Source organism: Cnephaeus nilssonii (genome assembly GCF_951640355.1).
Source record: "Cnephaeus nilssonii genome assembly, chromosome: 1".
Lineage (NCBI taxonomy): Eukaryota > Metazoa > Chordata > Mammalia > Chiroptera > Vespertilionidae > Cnephaeus > Cnephaeus nilssonii.
In genome coordinates, this window is record NC_137072.1 from 62,286,796 (window position 1) to 62,296,222 (window position 9,427).

Below are 9,427 nucleotides of genomic sequence, written 5' to 3' on the forward strand. Positions count from 1 at the left end.
TCCAGACATCCATATGTGAAAAAAATAAACTAGAAATCTTAAATTCAGGTTTTTATGAAAATGACAGAATTGGTTGAGAATGTCTAACTAATTTTCCTAATGAGATCAACATACACTTGAATAATAAAGGAGTAATGGATTCCAGTAGTAATCTCCAATTTCTCCTTTGACTTTTGACTGTGGAAAGTCTCTGCATTGCTTCTAATTGGACCTTCTCTGGGTACCATCTGATTTTGTTTTGTACCATCTCTACTCTGCAAAGATCTCTCTCTGTTTTTGCTGTTATTAGATTAAACATAAAGGATTTTGGTAAAAGGGCATTAGGTAGTTTGTAGGTCTTCTGGTTGGCTCAAGGATCGGTCAAGAACCAAAGGTAATGAGGCCTAGGTAAGAGCCTGTGCTGGTGCTCCTGGACACCGGCTACCACTGCCCACTCCTGTTACCAAATGCTGCCAAGCAATAATCTCCAAGTGACAGAGCAATAGCCACAGCAGGTTCTTATCTGTAACACTTAACTCACCTGAAAGGATACGGCTAGGGCAAGCCTTGAAGTACCTCCCACTCAGTCATTCACAAGGACTGACTCGTGATGTTGAATTTGGAGTGCTATATTAAGCATTAAAAACCTTGGCAAGTTATTTTGGCTCAATCCCTCTATTAATCTTTCCTACCCTTTCTTTTCAACTTGGCTCATGAAGATAGCTTCAGGTTAAGTTAATATCTGCAAATTCTTTAAACTTATCAGAAATAAATGCAAATCCTTTGTGAGAAACCATAATAGCGTCTTATCTACATGTAGCAAATTAAGGGCAATGGATGGTCATCAATGTTCTACATGATCAATTTTCACTAAATATTTAGTGCAGACTCTTTTGTTAAAATAGTCTGCATTTTAAACAATATATTTGTTATTAATTAATTATGTATTATTTTCTTGGAAAAATTCTATTGTCTCTCTAACAGACTTTATATGTCAAAAAGAAACATAAGAATTGGGCATGACAATAATTAAGCACTTACTTTGTGCCAGACCCTGAACTACCGTTTGAATGAATTTGTCTGATCCTTAGCTTTTTCGCCCTCCAGCTGCAGGGAATGAGAATCTGTTTATAGGCTGGGACGGAGGTCCTCTGGCTTAGTCATTGCCTGATGATTAATCTCCCTCAACCTTTCAATGTTTTTCTTTGATACACTTATATTCCTTAGCATTAGTCTTCCGATTCCATAGTAGTTTTAAAAATTAAATAAAAAATTTGTTTTAGAATAGTTTTAAATTTACAGAAAAGGTGTGGAGCTAATACAGAAAGTTCCTGTGCTATACTGCTGACTCAGTTTACCCTATTGTTAGCATCCTACATCACCATGATACCTTTGTTATGTTTAGACAGCATGTCTCCATAGCCCTTTATGGTCTGTGACTAGTTTCTTAGACTTTTCTTGTCTTCAGTGCTTGATATTTTTGAGGCAAACTGGCCAATCAACGTTTTTGCAGAATGTCCTTCAATTAGGGTTTGTCTGGTGCTTCTCTCATGGTTAGATAGGGGTCATAGGTGTTTGGGTAAAGACCACAAAGTTGAAGTGCCATCCTCATCACTTCATACAAAGGGTGCATGAAATCAACATGATCTATCACTGAGAACTTAGCCTTGATCAGCTTTTTGAGGCAGTGTGGGCCAGGTTTCTCCATTGTAATGCTACTTTTTCCATTCCTCTTCTTTTTCTCTCTTTAGATGTAAGCCACCAAAGGAGCTCACTCTGGGGAGTAGGAGGGGTAAGATGGTGGGGTAGAAGTTGTTTCACCTCCTAGAGGGGGGAATATCAACATAAATTATTTGGAAGCTTTCTGTAAGAACTTGTCTTTTCTCCCCCGTTTTTTATTTATTAATAATTTGTATCACTGTGGACTCATGAATATTTATTTTGCATTTGGGGTTATAATCCAATACTCCATTACTTATTTTGTTGCTTAAATTATTCCACATTTGGCCATTGGGAACTCTTTCAGGCCTGGTCCTTGTATCCCTTTGGCATGCCCTGATTTATAGTACTTGCAATTATGATATCCCTTCATTCTCTCAAGGGTCTGAGATATTGCATGTGCTAGTACATTCCATCTCAGGTCACCACCTATCAAAGCTATAACAACTGTTTCACTACTGCATGCTAGGCCTTATGACTAGTGATGGGATTGTCCTTGCCAGACAGATTATCCAGATTCAAATCTATCTTAAAGTCTGCTTCCCAGAACTATTTCTGGTATCAACTTTTCTAGGTTGGATTCCTTGGGAAACATATTCTTAGCCAGAGAGTGATTTGTTGGGGAATGCTTTTAGGAAAACACCTGCCAGGAGGTGGGGAACACAGCCTGGGCACAAGATGAAGCCAAACTGCAATGCTGTTGCAACAGGGGTTGTAGCTGATGCCAAGAGCAGCTGTGAAGCTGGAATGACCTTACAGGGATGTCTTGAGTTATGACAAAGGGTATGTATGGGTTGGGGGTTGGGGTAGGGACTTTGTACCCTGCATTCATTGGGAAAGGGGTGTAACTTTGGGTAGGGAAGCTCCCTTTAGTAGTGGATCATTCTTTTTAAAATATATATTTTATTGATTTCAGAGAGGAAAGGAGAGTGAGGGATAGAAACATCAATGAAGAGAGTCATTGATCGGCTGCCTCCTGCATGCCCCACACTGGGGATCGAGCCCACAACCCAGACATATACCCTGATGGGGAATTGAACCGTGACCTCCTGGTTCATAGGTCCACACTCAACCATGCTGGCAGGACAGCAGTGGGCCATTCCTAAGAAGAGGCCCACCTGTGTGCTGTCAGCAGTCAAAATTGCCAGCAGCTGGAGAAATGAAACTCAGTCCTAAAGGGAGAATCTGGGCTTTGCAATACAGTGCTCACCATCAATAAGAAATGTGCCTGTTTTATGATCTATAAATATACTTGGTCACTGTAATTTCTCTACTGCCTTGTTTGCTGCATAAGATGAATTAGCAGAGTAGCCATCCCCTGTGGCTTTTTCCTCCTACATTTGGAACTATTCCTGTCAAGCCACTGACCTATAAAAGCTGGTGGTGATGTGCTGGGCGGTGTTTTCTGGAAGCAATTTCTCAGGACTTACACTTCTACACTTGTCCTATTTAGGTTGATCCCAACCTGATACTACATCTCGATTTTGCCTCTCTAGCTTTAAACTGGACTTTCTACATATCTAGACTTTTCCTTGGAGTTTGAACCGTGACTTGCTCAGCCTATTGGCACTTTCTAATTCCCTTCTACTCCCTGGACTCTATTCCAGCGGGGCTAGGTGGAGGGGCTTTCAAGTCAGGGAAAGGGAGAACTTCCCTAACCATTTTCATTGGGGAGGAAATGATACAAAAAAAAAAGAAGGTGAAGGGATTACATGGAGTACATGGAGGTGGGTAAGCAGGGGCGGGGGGGTGGGATGGGGACAATGGGGACAGAAAGAGACCTTGCTTGGGGCAATGGGCACACCATGCAGTGCGCAGATGATGTTTTATTGAATTGTACACTTGAAACCTGAATGGTTTTGCAAAACACTGTCATCCCAATAAATTCAATTAATAAAAATTAATAAAAATACTGATCCTCAGGGATACTCAAATGGTTCCTTCAAAAGTCCCTTATGTTGTGAGACAATTAAGACAACTGAATCTCCTGAATATGTTAAAGGATAGAGAAAGCCTAGAGATTGGGACAGAAAGAGAAAATAAACAGGAAGAGAGACATTTGCCCTGATCCAAATGCTAAAACGCTAGCTAGAAATACTGTAACAAATATGCTAGGCTGGATATGTCTTTAGAAGAAATTTAAAATATTTTTGTGTTTTTTTGTTAAGGAACACTTGTAAAAGTTTGAACTTGCTTTTCTAAAAAATGGAGCTCAATATATATATTTCCTCTAAGTACCAACCAGTTAATTATATGATAGACATGTGTAGAGGAAGAAAAGAAAACATTCCTCTCCTACTTTTCATATGCTAATGCTAAATGGAACTGAAGGAAGACTCATGACATCACTGTCCCTTCTTGCCTGCCTCTACCCAGTCTAGTCATTAAAATGTTATTCCATATCTCTCATTCTTAGGTATTTTTGTATTTTCCATCTCTTTATTATTCTGATAAATTCCTGTGAATTTCCTTCCAATTCATTAGCACAACTGTTTGTATTTAACTTATTTAACATATTAGATATTTAATTTAAAAACTACTTTTTTCCCACAATGTCTGTTTAGTTCATGTTCAAATCTATCCATTTTTCTTCTTATCATAGTGATAGCTTATTTTTATGGCATTTATTTTGTATTCTGACTAGTGATTTTACTATTCTAACTTGTGGTCTTTCCAGCTGATTTTATCATGTAAGTTCTTGTGGTGGTAATCGTTCCATTATAGTTTCTGATGGTTCTCACTTGCGCTGTGTGCTTTCTTTCTGGAAATTTGTGATTCATCTTTCAGTTTCTTCTTTCATTTCTCGTGCCTGGTAACTTTCTTTTTAGGAGAGCTTAAAAATGTTTGTGAGTGTTATAATTCTTGAATTGGTGAATTTCACCATGTCTACATCTTTTATTTTATCTTCCTTCTTAATAATCCACCCCATTTCTTATGCATTTGCCTTATTCCCATATTATTTATTTATTTATTTATTTATTTATTTATTTAATTACTAGAGGCCCGATGCACGAAATTCGTGAAAGAGTAGGCCTTCCTTCCCCCGGCTGCTGGCTGGCTTCCCTCCGGCATGCGGGACCCCACCCGGGAAGCTGGGAACCCAGGTTTCCCTCCAGCCAATGGCAGGCACCCAAGACCGGGGCTTCCCTTGCAGCCCCAGCTTCCTCCAGAAGTCGTCTGATCTAATTAGCATATTATGCTTTTATTATTATAGATTTATTTTAGAGAGAGGAATGGGGGCTGAGAGAGAGAACGAGCAATGTGAGAGAAACGTTGATAGGTTGCCTCCCACTGGGGATCCAACCTGCAACCTGGGTATGTGCCCTGACCTGGGATCAAACCTGCTATCTTTTGGTACATGGAATGATGCTCCAACCAACTGAGACGCACTGGCCAGAGCTGCTTCATTCCCATCTTTTACACTCTAGCCTCTAACAATGCTTAACTCCTGCTAAATATCTTATAAAGAATTTCTGTGGAAGCAATTGTCTTGTCACATGAACAATATTTTAAGAGATCTGTAACTTTTAAATGAAGACAAGTACAGATTCCTTGAAAGGAGACACTATTTATTAAAATTATTTATTAGAAAGTATTTTTTTATATTTATATACTTATATTTGGAAACATAGTAAATTATTTTTGCTTTCATACTGAAGCTAATGATGTATTTCTAGATTTTTATGGGTAGAATGCTCTAAATCAGAGGTTGGCAACATTTCCCTATAAAGGAACAGATAGTAAATACTTTATGCTTTGTAGGCCATCCAGTCCCTGAAACAATTATTCAATTATGCCATTATACTGTGAAAGCAGCCATAGGTGATATGTAAACTAATGAATGATTGTGTTTCAATAAAGACTTCATTTGCAAAAATAGGTGGTGAGTTGAATTTGGTCCATGGGCCACAGTTTGCTGACCCCTGTTCTAAATGATAGTCCACGGACCTAAGGACTTAAAAAAATAATATTAATAATATCTTAAAGTGAACATTTGCACAGTACTTAATAGGAAATTAAATTTAATTCTATTTTCTATATCATTGCCTGAAAACATAATTACTAATTTCAAGGCTATATTGTGTGTTGCAGTGATGATCAATCTGTATATTACTCTCTTATTAGATAGGATAGAGGTCTGGTGCACGGGTGGGGGCCAGCTGGTTTGCCCTGAAGGGTGTCACAGATAAAGGTGGGGGTTCCCTTGGGGTGTGGGGCGGCCTGAGCGAGGGGCCTGTGGTGGTTTGCAGGCCGGCCACGCCTCCTGGCAACCCAAGGGGAGGCCCTCGTATCTGGAATTCATTTTCCTTCTACAATTGAAACTTTGTAGCCTGGGGCGGCAGCCATTTCTGGGGCGGCAGCCATTTCTGTGGCAGTTAATTCACCTTCTACAATTGAAACTTTGTAGCCTTAAGCGGGTGAGCCCGGCCAGGGTGTGCAGAAAGCTTTGCTTCCCCTGTTGCCGGCAGCAACCCTGGCCTGCTCTCTCAAGCTCCATTCTGTTGCCATTTGTTTGAATTTGTTTACCTTCTATAATTGAAACTTTGTAGCTTGAGTGGAGGCTTAGGCCTGCAACGGCTATGGAAAGCTTGGCTTGCTCTGTTACCTGGGAAACCTTGCTCTCTGTGGCTGTAGCCATCTTGGATTGGGGTTAATTTGCATACTCGCCCTGATTGGCTGGTGGGCGTGGCTTGGCTGGTGGGCGTGGCCTATGTAGCGGAGTGATGGTTAATTTGCATATTACCATTTTATTAGAGAGGATATATATATATATATATATATATATATATATATATAATTTTGCAAATAGTTTGGAGATTCCTTTTGGGCATAGAAGATACAGAGTGTTTTTTTGTAATTAACAATGAATACTGTATACACACTTGCAGACTGTTAAGAGAGTCACTTGTAATAAATACAAAAATAATTTATATATAATGAGTTTGTTAAATACCAATTCAGCTTAGAAGCTGCTGGAACTTAATTTTTTTTTTTTTTTTTTTTTTTTTTTGTAATCAATAGTTCATTTGGTTTTCCCTTGTATATATTGCATTTCAGTGACAAACCGTGGGATCCTGGAGTTGCCCAGAACAATTTGATTTTTTGCATCTGTGAAGGTTCTCAACCCTCCTGTGGTTTAGTTGGCACATCTCGCATACAAAAAAACCCAAGTATTGATCTAAGCTATGAAAGCACACCATAGTTGCATTCTTTTATAGCAGCTGCTCTGTACCAGTTCAACCTAATAAACTCTTAAGTGTATTTCATTCACACAACTTGGCCTACTGCTTTGCTCAGAGCAATCATTAACTCATATAGGCATGTAATGAGGAAAACCTCAGAATAGTACACAGCAAGGAATGCACATATGGGGCTTCTCCCAGGAGAACAACCAGTAACTGAAAGCACTAAACTCCCAATTATTATCCCCTCCCATTTGCAAGCTCCTCACGGGTCCTATATGGCACCAAGATATTGCCACTAATTTCACTTTAGACTAATATTGAGATAATGCCCTGCCATGTATGTTGTTTCTATGCATGGGTGCCAAATGCTCTCTGCCACGCTATCAAGAAATATAATTACCAAACTAGATTTCTGTAATTCACTGAGATTATCATACTGAACATTCTCTTTCTTTTTGTCCCTTTGTGGAGGGTTCTGCAGTGACTGAGTGACTTAGTCATGGTTGTTATATTTGAAGTCTTTATAATGCAAACCAGGGAAGGTCAGGATGCTTGTTTTTCTTAGCAAGATTATTCATTCATTAAAAATTAAAATGCATTGCTCACTTCAGGTGGTGGGCTGGCTGTTATTTCCCACATGTCCAGGTCAGCAGCAGAGAACAAAGATAGTCCTGCTGGGCAGCACATCTTCCACTGCTGCAAGCTCCGCATTCTTAATTTGTTACCATCGAAGTCATTGAAAACTGACAGGTCTCAATATGAGGAGATAATGAAGATACTTAGTTTTGTGCTATAGAAGGAAAGGCTTAAATTTGATTCTCTTTTTATTTAATAAATATTTGCTTGACAGTAACTGTATACTAAGGATAATGCTGGGTGATGAAGTTGTGAACATGAATAAAACATAATCACTTTCCCCGAGAAGGTAATACTGTAGTATGGAACAGACATATGAATGAAAAGTCACGATATTGTAAGCAAAGTGCTGTGAGAAGACTGAGGGAAAAAATATCCCCATTTAATGCATGCGACAAGATCATGAAACGACAATGGAACAACATATTTTAAATGCTGGAAATGAGCATTAGGAAAATGGAAATAAAATTATAAAACCATTTGTAAAAACATAAATATTAAAAGAACACTTAAAGTAAGGTATAAAAGGACTATAACTGAAAACATGTGAATAAATATAAAATAATATCAATGTGTTATGGTGTTTATAAAATATGTATAAGTAAAATATATGACAACAATATCAAAGGACTATAGGGGAAATTGAAGTATACTATTGTATATTTTTAAAATTATACGTAAAGTGGAATAATATTGTTTAATGCTAGATTACTAAAAATTAAAAATGCAGGTGATATACCCTAGAGAACAACCAGTAGGAAGAAGAAAAAAGAGAAGTATAACTAAGGTGCTATTATATAAAATAAAGTAGAAAACAAAAAGCTACACAGTTCTTAAAAAAAAGGCTGGGTAGGAGAATAAATGGATTAAAATAAAGAGTATTTTGCTGCCTATGGAATCTATGGTTTTTATGGTAATCTTATGGTTTTTATGGTAGGATTTTTATGGTTTCCTGTCTTACATTCAAGTCCTTTAGCCATTTTGAGTTTGTTTTTGTGTATGGTGTAAGTTGGTGATCTAGTTTCATTTTTTTTTTGCATGTATCTGACCAAATTTCTCAGCATGTTTATTAAAGAGACTGTTTTGACTCCATTGTATGCTCTTGCCTCCTTTGTCAAATATTAATTGAGCATAATGGCTTGGGTCAATTTCTGCATTCTCTGTTCTGTTCCATTGGTCTATATGTCTGTTCTTGTGCCAGTACCAGGCAGTTTTGAGAACTGTGGCTTGGTAATATAGCTTGATATCTGGTATTGTGATGGAATACTATGCCGCTATAAAAAAGAAGGAACTTTTATCCTTTGCAACAGCATGGATGGAACTGGAGAGCATTATGCTAAGTGAAATAAGCCAGTTGGAGAAAGATACATATCACATGATCTCACTCATATGTGGGATATAATGATCAACATAATTTGATGAACAAGAATAGATCCAGAGACAAATGGTAGTGTCGGGTAAGAAAGCAACCAAAGGACTTGTATGCCTGCATATTAGCAAAACCAATGGACACAGACACTGGGACGGTGGGGGCTTGCCCGGGGTGGGAATGGCCTGGGGGGTGTTAATTGGGGAAAAAGGAGACATATGTAAAACTTCAGACAATAAAAAAAGAATATAAATATAAAATACAGAGCAAATAGTACAATGGTAGATTTAAACTCAATAACATTCATGATTACCTTAAATGTAAACACATAAATGCATCTGAGGTCATCAGCACACATAACATCATCTCATTATTTCTATTCAACATTGTACTACAATTAGGCAAGAAAAAGCAGACTGAAAAAGCAATTAGGAAAGAAAAGTAAAAACTGTCTTCTCTTGCAGACAGTTTCTGTGCTCACCAAAAATTCACTAGTTTTAACACATGAATTTATTGTAAAATATAAGGTCATTTACAA